At 43.7% G+C, this 13,741-nt stretch overlaps 1 protein-coding gene across 1 annotated transcript in view; it reads right to left on the reverse strand.

Moving 5' to 3' along the window:
- Positions 1-13,741, reverse strand: part of LOC146606895 (protein NLRC3-like) — a 597,012-nt gene that overhangs the window by 47,651 nt on the left and 535,620 nt on the right. The window lies entirely within an intron of this gene.

Consider the following 13,741-nt stretch of genomic DNA (forward strand, 5'->3'; position numbering starts at 1 on the left):
GACGTCCGAAGCCTCGCTGCCCGGCTGTACCACGTGACTGGTTCATGAAGTGGTTCGAACTTTGCCGCGAGATATGACAGCGATATAAACCCCTCAGACTTCATTCAAAATGTGGGTGTTTGATGGAGAGCTGCGGTTAGTGAGAGTTTGGAGAGAGTTTGGAGGTTTATGAGAGTGAGGAGAGAAAGTCAGGAGAGAATGGAGCCAGCTAAGAAGAGGAGGATGTCCTCCCCTGTGTGGGAACATTTTGAGCTTATATCTCCCAACAAGGTATGTAAATTTCCACAGAAGATGTATTTTCATAATACTGATGGTGCAATAAAACCTATGTTAAGCTGTCTGTACTTTTGTACAAGGTGAGGTGTTTGCTATGTGCCAGGGAGCTGGGATATAACAACAACACCTCATCCATGCTTAGGCACTACAGAGCTTTGCATGAGAATAAGGGGGACACCGATTGTGGAGCAAGACCAGGTGAGCCATCAAATGCAATGATAATATAGGATGCAGTAATGTTACTAAATGATATAACAATATTATACAGCTGTAATAAGTTACGTATGTGATATTTATATTTGTGCTTTGTCTTTGTCTTTCCTCAGAGAACAATCTCAAATAGATGAAGACCAGGGGCCCGTTCTTCGTACCTCGCTAAGTAGGTTAGCCGGATTAGATTGTTGACAATTTCGCGTGATCCTGGATCAGTCGGTTCCCCGAAGCTCATCCGGGACTTGCTGTCATAGCAACAGAGCCGTAAGCGTAAACCTGCTCGGGAGCAGGTTTACTTTATGTAAACAGGATTAGATCGCGGCCACGCAGGTATGCCCGCTTCATTTATACGAAAGCAACAGCGATATTTTTCCACTGTTTCACCATAAATAAATATTATCAATGTAACTAAAGATAATGCAGCACTTGATCCTTTTATTGATGTCACACAGATACATACAGGTCATTTCCTAAAAAAGGGAAATGTACTATTAACATCCTATTACATGTATGTGATTATTACAGATGTAATTCATATTTCAGAGTAGTAATTGTAAATTACTTCGTGTAATCAAGATGAGAGACCACGGCTATAAAAGCGAAGGTGGATTTGGGAAGCCTGTCGCAGCCATGTCCTGTCCGTATACGCGACCAACCCATTGCGGAAGGTGCAAGATTGATAAGGAGAGTCCTCAGAATTCAGCGTATATTGCGGGACAGACAGGATCCTTTAGCTCAGCGCGACAGTGTGCTCATAGAGAGATATCGATATTCCCGTGAGGGTATTATTTACTTAACCAACTTGTTGACGAGGGGGTGCAGGACCACCACCTGTCTTTTTTTCCTCTGCCCTTTTCTTGGTTGCTGTTATGAACAAACTAACAGAGTATTACAGGCCAGTATTACCTTGCCAAGAGACGAAAAGCAATCTAAGAGATAAATATTACCATTCTGTAGAATACTCCTGTATTCCACTTTTACTTGTTCCCATGTTCTTGTGGGTCCTGTTGTGGCTCTAATGTGAAAGGGGATATAATATAACATATTATAATATAATATAATGCCATATGATATTGGACAATATAGTGTCATATGATAGATCTACCCTACCGCCTACTGGTGTTGGCCAGAGGGGCCGATGGCGCGATATGGCAGCCTGGCTACAACCGTAGCTGCCTCCACCAGTGTGTGAATGTGGGAGTGAATGAATAGTGGTATCATAAAGCGCTTTGGGTGCCTTGGAAAGCGCTATATAAACCCAATCCATTATTATTATTATTATTAAATTACCTACGAGTTTGATTTGTCAGCAACTTTCTGCCAGCCCTCTCTCCTTGCTTTTGCAGCCTTTGCAGTGTTCTCTTGCGTTTTAATTAAACTCTGAAACTCCTGTAATCCCTCACTCATGAGTTCTTGCTCTGCTGCCGGAAAATACCGAGCACGCCCCTTGGACATTTTCGCCGACCAATCAGCGGGTTGCCGATCAATGTTTCTACTATCGATGCGTAGCCCCTTTTACGACACCCAGTGATGTCACATTCCTGCGTCCAGCTGTAGTAATCGTCAACAGCAGGTGTGTTCGGGGAACCGGATTAGCGAGCTCACGGTTAGCGCGATGATTTGATCTTGGATGTGTCATTTGATCTTGGATGTAGTAAGCGACGTACGAAGAACGGGCCCCTGGTCAGCATGGTGATTGAGGACTCCCAGCCATTTAGCATTGTGGAGGACAAAGGATTCAAAAGATTTGTTAAATCATTAAATCCCAGCTATGTTCTCCCCACTAAAAAGGTCATAAAAGCAGTGAAAATTTAGTTTTTACAGAATAAAATGTGAACAGGCAGGACTGAGGCTCAAAGCCTCAGTGTGTAGCTGTCCATACCTCAACGTTACAAAAGCACAACCACTGTCCACACCCCAACCACACCTCACCTCACAGTGAATGATCATTTCCATTTTAAGCATTTCCAAATAATCATGTTCCATACTGCCAGTATAAATATACACAGTATACTGCATCACTACAATATACATGTTTTACACACTCCTTTTGTTGTTGACATTTACAGGCTGTGTGCAAAAGGCCACACTCTTCAAATTCATGCCAACTAATATTTTTACGTCCAGTAGGTGTCCTACTAGAGCAAATGAAGCTTCAAGAAGCTTTGCACTGGAGTGAACCAATTGGATGAAAAGCTTCAGTGCTTCATGAAGCTTCATCTGCCCATCACTACTGCTTTATTGCAGGAGTTGCAAAGAAACAGAACAAAGCCGGGAATACCAACTGAAGACCAAGGGAACAGAAAGACACACAGGTTCGGGGAGGAGACATTGACGACGCAACACTGACCTGAGGGAGACATGCACATAAATACACAGAGGGTTAACGAGGGAAGTGGGAACACACGGGAAACACAGCTGACACAGATAACCATAACGAGACAGGGCAGGAGTGAACATAACATGACGCATACAGACGAGAGATTATCAAAGTAAAACAGGAAGTACACAGAGGTTCAGACAGGAGGAGAGAGAGCACAGGGAGAACACAGACATAACGGGCTGGGGAAAACATGGAATAAACACAAGGAGAGACGAGGGCTCACAAATACACAGAGGGGCACACAAGGGTGAGAGTCACAAGGGGAAAACACTTAGGGAACAACATAACAGGGCAACCCAGGAAACATGGCCTAAATAAGGAACAAAATACAAAAATACATGAAACTAAGAATACTGGGCCAACATGGCCCAGGACCATGACAACCTCAGATTGTTTCATTTTATTTTTTCCCCCATCGCCTTGTTTGTATCTTTTCAGCTCAACTGAATTTAGTTGTGTTTTCACTGACATACTGCATTAGTATTACTATTAATATAACTATTACTGATCTGAAATCACACAAAGAACCTAAAATCCTAGCAGCATCTTTTACTGTAAAGAAACACAGACATGTTGAGTAAATGTTTATAACTTGAAATGCAAATATAAATTATAGATTTTGTAAACATAAACAACTATTTATCTAAAAATGCAGCCAATACACCTGCTGTTTTTTTCATTTTCTACAACCATTTAAAATATTACTAAAACTAAAATGAGAGAACAATCAGGTGTCGCAATAAGATGCTCCACAAATGATGTGTGCCAGTGTGGTAAGACTCGACTTAAGCGGTCAAAGAAGTGCAGGAGACTGATGTTGTCCAGTGTAGCAAGTGATTTATTCACCATTCTGTGGCCCAACAATATTTACAAAGAAACAAATAAGAAACTCAACTCTATAATTAACTCAATTCAAATAAACATAACTGAACTTAAATCAACGGAAATTAAGGTCAAACTGCACACAGCTACGCTGACCTGAACCTTTCTCTCTCGAAACACCTGAGTTCTTCTGCTTAAATAGTCCACTTAATCAAACAATTTCTCCTCTGGACTATTCCATTCAGTAGGTAGGTAAGATGAACATGATTATATTCAATCCTCTACTACTCCTCTTGACTGGCAACATAAACTCTGTGGTGTAATCAATACATATCACAACAGTAAATCTATTTCTTTATAAACCCTCTAAAATCAACTTTATTAAATTATAAGAATTCTTCCCCTTCTGCACTTGGTCTCTTCCTGTGACCTCAGATGAACCCAGAAGGTATAAAGCAGGAAGTAAAACTACATTTCCTCCTTTTGCTTCTGGAAGACAGGTAGGTAAGGTAAGTTCTAAACAATACCAATTAACAGTTGAAATAAAGAACATGTTAACTTAACAAATGTGTATGAATTGATTTAAACCAAGATGTTATATTATATAATCTGTAAAAGTGCAGAACATAAACAAACCCGGGATAGTAGATGTTTGCCTGTTGCAGATTACATGTGAAATATGGTTAAATCAAAACAAGAATGTTAACTAAGAATGTAGACAAATGGTCTTCTCACCCACTTTGTCACAGTCAGTAAAAAACAAGTTTGTCCACCAAAAGACAGAAGAGCACAGGGAGAAACCTGCAGGCCTGACAACAGCAGGCGTATCACTCCGCTGGTTTTCTACTTAGTGACAGTGTTTACAAATGTGCCTTTAGTGCCCTCACTGACACACAAAACAACGACTACACAACAGAACAGCTTACACAAGACAATACAACACACTAAGTAAACACTCCACACTAAACGTCACAAATCTCCCACATCTAAACTATCTCTCTCTCTCTCACTCTCACTCTGTCTCGCTGTCGTTACCGTCACTCCCAAAACTTTTCCCTCTTCCTAAACAACCAAATGTTGACTTTTTTTAATTGGTCGACATGGTGCATTTTTCCATCGATAGGAAACATGTGGATTTTTTCCTTTTTTTCCTGTTTTCGAGCTTAAAACACACACAAACGTGACGACAGTGTTTAGAACAAAGCGTGGCTGATATATATGATCATAACTCTGGATTTACTGGCCTGTAATTAAAATGTAAAAACTTTGAAGTCCGAACTTTCAATGTGGCTGAAACAGACTCAGTGTTGCTGCAGCTTGTTGCTGTGTCAGCTTACATCAGTCATGTGATCTGGAGGTGCAGCGTGTTCGTGGACCACAGAGGGTTAATAACACTCACCTTCCTTCATTTCCACAGTGTAACATCCACCCAGCTGTGTAAAATCAGAAATTTCCATGGTGTTGTTCAAAATGTGCTCTGGCACGATCATAAGCATCGCTTGCTGCTGTAAACAAGAAAAAAGCCGGTCCTGCTATGGGCTGAACCATTTGTTACTGATAGAGGGGGGGGGACACTATGGAATATATTCAGTTTTAGCATTTATATTCACTGCTGACTGTAACTACGCTCAAACTGTTAATGCTATCTTATTTTAATAAACAACACTGTCAAATGCAAAACTGGGGTGGCACTTGGGGTGGCAAGGGATCTTTTTTAGGGTGGCACTTGCCACCCCATGCCACCCTTCTAGATCCGCCCCTGGTGGGCATAGACCCACCAAAGCAACACTCAGCTCACCTCATTCCAGGCGCTTGTCTGCTGGAGACCATGAGCCTTGTTAGTCACACATCAGCACCGTGGTAGGAAACAGCCTCCATCATTTCATTAGATCTAGTGCACATGCGCCAACCAGCGTGCAGCCTGTTACAGTCGCTCCTGCTTTTCTCTTACTTTAGCTCTTTTTTCTTACGTATTCTTTTTTTTTTCTGACTTGTATTTTCCTCCGTTTTCTATCTCTTACTCAATCATGTGGATTGAGAGAGTTTTTGTTCTTCTGGTGGCCGTGGAACTGTTACTTTTATCAAGGAACGGGACCGCGGCACATCTCCTACACTCACGGACTGTTTACTCCAGAGATCAGCTGATCGCCCTGATGCCGGCCGGCTCGCTGGCCAGGCCCTGCCAACATAACAATCAAAGAAAGGATTTGTTGCCCGGACACTGAACTGTGTGCTGTTGGACTCAGGCCGTATTATTTACCCAGGGAATTCTCTCACGTCATCTTAGTGGCTGTTTATGTTCCTCCCTCTGCAAACCCCACAGCTGCATGTGACACTATCCACTCTGCCATAGCTCGGTTACAGACTCAGCACCCGAGTGCCTTTATTGTGATCTCGGGTGACTTCAACCATGTATCACTGGACAATACACTACCAACATTCAAACAATATGTGGACTGTCCCACCAGGGGAGAGAAAACTTTAGACTTACTGTATGCTAACGTCAAGGATGCATACAGCTCCTCCTCCCTCCCCCCACTTGGTAGGTCAGATCATAACCTGATTCACCTCACCCCCCGCTATGTGCCAATTGTGAGGAGGGAACCTGTGACCACCAGGACTGTCAGGAGGTGGTCAGAGGAGGCAATAGCAGAACTACAGGGCTGTTTCGAGGTGACCGACTGGGAAACACTCTGTGAGCCTCACGCCGAGGACATCAATGGGCTTACTGAGTGTATCACAGGCTACATAACTTTCTGCACCGACTCCATTGTTCCAGCTCAGACTGTTCATTGTTACCCAAATAACAAGCCGTGGGTGACTAAGGACATCAAAGCCCTCCTCAACAACAAGAAGAGGGCTTACAGAGGGGGCAACAAAGAGGAGGTGAGGAAGATCCAGGTGTTACTAAAGGACAAGATCAGAGAGGCTAAGGACAATTACAGGAGGAAGCTGGAGTGGAAACTCCAGCAGAACAGCATGAGAGAGGTGTGGAGGGGCATGAAGACCATCACTGGATTCAGGCCAACCAACAGCAGGGGAGCTGAGGGAGGTGAGAATAGAGCCAATGAGTTGAATCTGTTTTTCAATAGGGCTTTGGAGTTGACGTCATGCCGCAATGCATTGTGGGAGCGCAGCTCCATTTTCGGGGTCTACGAATCAAAACAAACACACTGTGTTGGAACGACGACGACAAGAAACATGCTTAAAAGCAGCTCAAAAGAAAACGGACGGTATAGAGACCGATTGCGTCCAGAGGCGAAGCAGCGGTACTTGAAAAAAAAATAGAGTGCATCGCAAATCTGGACCCATTTGAAATACGGCAGTGGAGTAAAGACCCAGACGACTTACCACCACTGTCCTACCCCGATATCTTCACGTATCTTGTTTGTGGAGTAAGCGCTTACACAGCGAACCAGTTTCGTAATTACAAGTCACTGGAGGCGCACATCCAATTTACAAATGGCTGGGTGTAAGATTTGGCTACTTTCAAGCCGCCAAACTCTTGAGTACGTCGTCATTCATACCAAGGCAAGTCAGCTGGAGTGCATCGAGTGAAATAGCCATTTTCCACCCCCCACCATAATTAATGTTATACATTTATCATTGAACTGCTAAAATATTGTTATCATATTATATGCCCATAATTGTAAAGTAGATGCAAATTAACACATTAATAATCGGGCAAATTATTAACGCCAATTTGTGTCCTTCCTGTCTCATTTCATTTATTGTCTTTACATCAACCAATCAAGTCACTCCATTCGATGTTTGATCGCAATTTCTATAACTTCCGAGACCACCAACGATGATATTATTCAGCTATAAAGTGTGATGTGAACATATTTAGAACTTACCGGAATGAAAATGTCTTGAGCACACCAACTGATATCTGGAGACGTAACAGAACTTGATATCAGCTCGTCTCACGGCTTCTATACAGGCTAGACGCCTTCGTTTGGTAATATCCGATACATGAGCTCCTTCATGTTGCTTCCAGGTTGGGAAAGCATAAAAAGACAATCCAAACTTATTCCCGTGCCGGTCGTAAGATCGAACATTGCAGCCGACCACACAGCAAGTACGAACCATGGCTATGCTTTTGCTCCTTACTTAGACCCCAAAAATGGCGGATCGGGCCAAAATCCTTTCCACGCCCACCCCCGTGACATCACGCTCCAAAGCCCTATAGATTCGACACCACAGTGTCTGCTCCCACCCCCACAACCTCACCTGTAGTCAGCCTGGAATCCAGAGCCACACCACTGTGCCAGCCTCTCTCTTCACATGGCGCTGTTGCCTCCTGTGAGATTCCTGACACCCCTCCCCCACCCATCACCTTCACTCAATACCAGGTTGAGATGCAAATGAGGAGACTTCACTCAGGCAAGTCTGCTGGACCAGACGGAGTGAGTCCCCTCGTCCTCAAGACCTGTGCCCCCCAGCTGTGTGGAGTCTTTCATAAACTGTTTATGCTGAGTCTGAGTCTGCAGAGGGTCCCGGTGATGTGGAAGACATCATGCCTCGTCCCTGTACCAAAGACGCCACGTCCCAGTGGCCCCCAGGATTACAGGCCCGTGGCACTGACCTCCCACATCATGAAGACCCTGGAAAGGCTCATCCTGGACCAGCTGCGACCCATAGTAAGACCACATCTGGATCCCCTTCAGTTCGCTTATCAGCCTCGCCTCGGAACTGAGGACGCCATCATCTACCTGCTCAATCGTGTCTACACCCATCTGGACCAGCCGGCGAGCACTGTGAGGGTCATGTTTTTTGACTTTTCCAGTGCTTTCAACACCATCAGGCCGACCCTCCTGGGTGATAAGTTAGCAGCGATGCAGGTGGATGCTTCTCTGGTGTCCTGGATTGTTGATTACCTGACAGGAAGACCACAATATGTACGTCTCCCACAGTGTGTGTCTGACAAGGTGATCAGCAACACAGGGGCACCACAGGGGACTGTCCTCTCCCCCTTCCTCTTCACCCTCTACACCACAGACTTCAGCCACTGCACAGAGACCTGCCATCTTCAGAAGTTTTCTGATGACTCTGCGGTGGTTGGATGCATCAGCAGGGATGATGAGACAGAGTACCGGGCTGTGGTCGACTCCTTTGTCACGTGGTGTGAGCAGAATCATCTGCAGCTCAACGTGGCAAAGACCAAGGAACTGATCGTGGACTTCAGGAAGACCAGGAAACACTTGACCCCTGTTTCAATCCAGGGGGTCAGTGTTGACATTGTGGAGGACTATAAATACCTTGGAGTACACATTGACAATAAACTGGACTGGGCTAAAAACACCACAGCACTTTACAGGAAGGGCCAGAGTCGTCTCTATTTTTTGAGGCGACTGAGGTCCTTCAACATCTGCCAGAAAATGCTGAGGATTTTCTATGAGTCTGTTGTGGCCAGTGCGATCCTCTATGCTGTTGCATGCTGGGGGAGCAGGCTGAGGGTCGCAGATGCCAACAGACTTAATAAACTAATCCGTAAGGCCAGCAATGTTGTGGGGATGGAGCTGGACTCCCTCAAGGTGGTGTCAGAGAGGCGGATGCTGTCCAAGATAAAGACAATGTTGGATAACACCTCCCACCCACTCCATGACATGTTGGTCAGTCACAGGAGCTCGTTCAGTGAGAGACTGAGATTACCGAAAAGCACCACTGAACGACACAGGAAATCATTCCTGCCTGTGGCCATCTCCCTGTACAACGCATCCACTTAACACACTGTTTACTGCTACAGCTACACATGTTTCTTTTCCAACTATTTATTTATGAGTGACTTATGTATGTATGTATGTATGTATATATATGTATATATTGTACTATTCTTAGTTAGTGTATTGTCTTAATGTTGGTTTAAAATGGAGCACTGTAACAAAAATTAATTTCCCCCAGGGATCAATAAAGTATTCTGATTCTGATTCTGATTCAGATCTGAATTTGGACTGTTTCCCTCTGGATCAACCAAGTCTGTCAAATCTATTGATCCAACACAAACAAACACATTGGCTCACAGTCAGACTGGCTTTGTATGGATGGTGTAACAGGGGGCTGGGAAAGGATGCTGAAAGCTGAATATAACACAGAACAATAACAGGACATATAATAATGTAGAAACATGATCTTCAACAGGCACACTTCTGTTATTCATGATCACAAACACAAAGAACTTGTGCAGCCCTGATATCAGCCCTAATATATGAGTGTGTTTGCCCAAAGACTGAAACAGCATCAACATGACAGCTGTAAGAAATCTTCTCTCAGCCTTGTTTGGCAGAAGATCCCTGCAACAAAGATTGTAGCTGAAAGATGACGTGTGTAAAGTTTGCTCTGTGGGAGGGTCGAGGCTGTTTTTAGACCTTTGATAGTTTCCAATCCAGTTCTGACAGACAGGAATAAAAACAACATCATTAAGATCAGATCATGGAGCTGTTTGCTGCCTTGTTTCTATCTTCACATTACAAGACTTTACTACAATAAAGATGCTGACATGTATCTGTAGCAACAACATCATTGAATCTAGAACAACTGGAGCCAAACCAGTGGCTCTGCTGGGATCACTGGTGAGCCAACACTTCCTTGTTGATGCAGATTTCAGGGCTTCCTTTTGCTCCTCCGTTATAACTGTTCTCTCTTCTCAACACATGATGACACAAAGGAATCAGCAGTGACAAAGATGATGCTGAAGAGAAGCACACACTTCACACATATAACAGAGCAGTGCAGTTACACACACCTCTGCTCGACATCAGGCCTCAAACAAAGACACAAAACACTAACTTGACTCTAAACAGAAGAAACGAGCAGCTGTTTCTGTTCTGTGCTTATTTATATTTGACACACATGCTTCTCTTTGTGCAAACACACATCGCACTATAAGGGTAACCTCGCACACAATGATTGGACAGCACAGTGATGATGCTGGGAGATCCTATACGCAGCAACACAGAAACACTGAGAACTTTAAACAATGATGGAAAGTGTTATAAATGACTTGTTGGCCTCTGATCTGTCACAAACAGCTGAAACGTGTCTCTCATGAGTCACATGAAGGTTTTTGACAGAAAGGACAAAAAGTAGCTGCAGTCAGTTTGTGTCATTTTTATATTTATTCATCTGGGAGAAAAATCTGAGGGACATTAAAATGTGTTTTCAACAGAGACAAGAACATGAATATAACAGAACAGGTAAATGAACATGTTTCAAGTAAACAGCTGGACTGATCAGGTCCAAACACAGAGTGATAAACTTGTCAAACAGCTGTCATATCTTTATATAGAAGCTCTTTATAAATGCTGCTCACTGCAGTCTGTTTACTAATAATGTCAAAGTGTTAGAAACACAGAAACATCAGAATGGTCTTTGTTCACAGAAACCTGTCTGGGATCCTTTGTTGTTCTTTTGATGCAGAGTTACATTATAAATATAAAGAGTTATTTCAGAGTCTCATCAGTTTTCCTGCATGTCTTTATTTAACACATCAGCAGGGCTGAAGCTCTCATGTTAAACACACACTGATCTATGGACACGTTCATGTGTTTCTAACAGAACCAGGCTGTTATCAGCCTGCACTAACATTATGTCACACACACTGAATGTAACAGTGACAGTTTACATCATCACACAATCAGCTGTGATTGTTTCACTGTCATCAAACGAGTCAACAGGAAGTAGAATCAATAGAAACCAATCATTTACTGACAGCATGTCTGATGGAAATAAGTGCAGATTATGTATGAAGTCTAACTGCACACAGTAACTGTGTTACAATAAGGACTTAACAGCGCCCTCTGCTGGAGTGTTTCAGTACTGCGTTAACTAGAATACACCACCTCCTCCTCACACCACCTGCTACAGCTCTACTCTTCTATGACTACAGTCATCCACAGCACTGATGTGAGGTCACATGGTTCATATGTAAGGAGCACAGCTGACCTCAGGTCAGTTTAATGACTGTGAGCAGCAGCTGTGTTATTGTCACTGTGACAGGGAGACACTCTCAGACACAGCGCTCATGTCAGCTTGTTCTCATGCAGGAGGATCAGGAGCTCCATGTTTGTCTTTCTGTTTGAATCATGATGTGTTTGTGCCATCAGAGTCTGTCATGAGTACTCAGGGTTTCACAGCAGCTCTTCTGGATGCTGACGAGGACTCCAACCTCATGTTTCACCTCTCTGAGCTTCTGATGTCTGTGAACACTCGTGTTTCTTCTCTGGGCTCATCTGGACAAAAACACCTTTCTGTGTTTGGCTGCAGCCTCATTCTGACTGACAGGAAGTGTGTTATCCATGAGCTGCACTTCTGTGAGGAAGTTTCCTGCTGTGTTTCCTGTCTGTGGACAAACACGAGTGTTCCAGCTGAGGACTTGCTTCCTTCCACCTGTCCATACAGGACATCACGCTGTCTGCAGCTCTGTAAATGCAGCTCCAGGTCCTTCCACGTGCTGCTCTGTATTTGTGCAGTTTGTAGTGTGTCCTGGGAAACGTAGCACACATGGTGTTCTTCTGCTGTTTCCTCCTTTCACTGAGTGTGAAACACTGACGCTGTGCTGTTGTTCACAGAGGGGAGCTGATTCTAGCTGCAGCTGGACTCTGTCATCTAACTGAATGTGTTGGTGCTGATCACGGGGCTCTGAGGGGGGAGCAGCAGGAGGACTCTGGATGCTGACGTCAGTGTATCTGTGGAAGCTCCCACAGCGTGTCTGTCATTCAATATTGTGCTGTATATTGTATCTATGCAAAGATGAACAGACTGTGTGTTCACTGGTCTCTGTGCTGCAGCTCTGATGTCATCATCACTCCCTCCTCCACCCTCAGCAGTCCCAGCATGCTGCTGTGGTGCACCCCACCCTCACTCTACACCTGAGCCACAGACCACACCCTCCACCTCAATATACACCACAGTTTTCTCTGCTGTGGAAATGAGATCAGGAGGAAATCATCATTATTATTATTTAATAAACGCTCACATTAATGTGGGCTTATTTGTTTCATATTAGAAACATTAGTTGAGTGTTTTTAGTATAAAATGGTCAAAGTCCCTCTTTTTGCTCCTCCCCTCACCTGTGGATGGACGCTGCTGTTACCGTGGTGACAGCTTGGATGTGTTTCAGTCCTGCCTGGTTATCACTGCAGGAATCTTTCACATTTATTACAGGTAATAACTCTGATTTTTCTGTGTATTATGAACCAAATGTATCCTGATACACACAGAGATGGATGAGCAGAGGTTTTTTTTGCAGTTTATGTAGTTACTATGGACTTAATGCATACATATTATTAAAATTAGAGCTATAACAGTTGTATTGATGTATAGCAACTTGAAATGCTCCCACAAATGGCTCCACAGCATGTAAAAATATAACAAAAGCTCTGGCGGACTTGGTTCTGTGGTCAGTCTTAAAGGGTGAAGTTAAACTCTGTAATCTTCACTGTGTCACAGAGTTCAGTGAGTCCCGTTATTCACAGTATCAATCAGATCATCAGAGAACAGCTGATCAGCAATCAGTGGTGCCAACAGCGCCTCCTGTGGTGAGAGGATGCAATAATGCAATGTAGCATTTTTCCACTCAACACTTGCAGTCATGGAAACTGTCTGTTGGATCTGTGTGACGTTGCTTTCTTGGTTAGAGTTCCTCACAAATGTCCAGATGATTCTTCTAATGAGGCGTCGACCATGTTTGCAGCTCTTTGGAAGAAAACGTCGCCCTTTGCCATCCTTACTTTTCTTTGACTTCTTCAAATGCAGCTGAACTCCAGCTGGTATTTTCTTGGACTTTGCAGCTGTTTCTGGTCATCAGTTCATTCCTGCAAACCTCTGAAGCTGAACAACAATGATGCTGCATTGCTGGCTGATCCCAAAAGGTTGATTCTGTTCATCTGGACGTTTTCAGAAACGTTTGCTCACTGATCAGGTGACTTCTTCAGTCTCAGCTGACTGCAGCTTTACAAGCTTACAAACAGCACATTTGCACAATGACTGAAAGCAGCAGCACCTGATATATATGATACTAATATAATACATATACATATATAATCC

This window comes from Diplotaxodon limnothrissa, unplaced genomic scaffold (genome assembly GCF_057381915.1).
Source record: "Diplotaxodon limnothrissa isolate DT_005_m unplaced genomic scaffold, D_limnothrissa_male_GT1.1 unmapped_scaffold_4, whole genome shotgun sequence".
Taxonomy (NCBI): Eukaryota; Metazoa; Chordata; class Actinopteri; order Cichliformes; family Cichlidae; genus Diplotaxodon; species Diplotaxodon limnothrissa.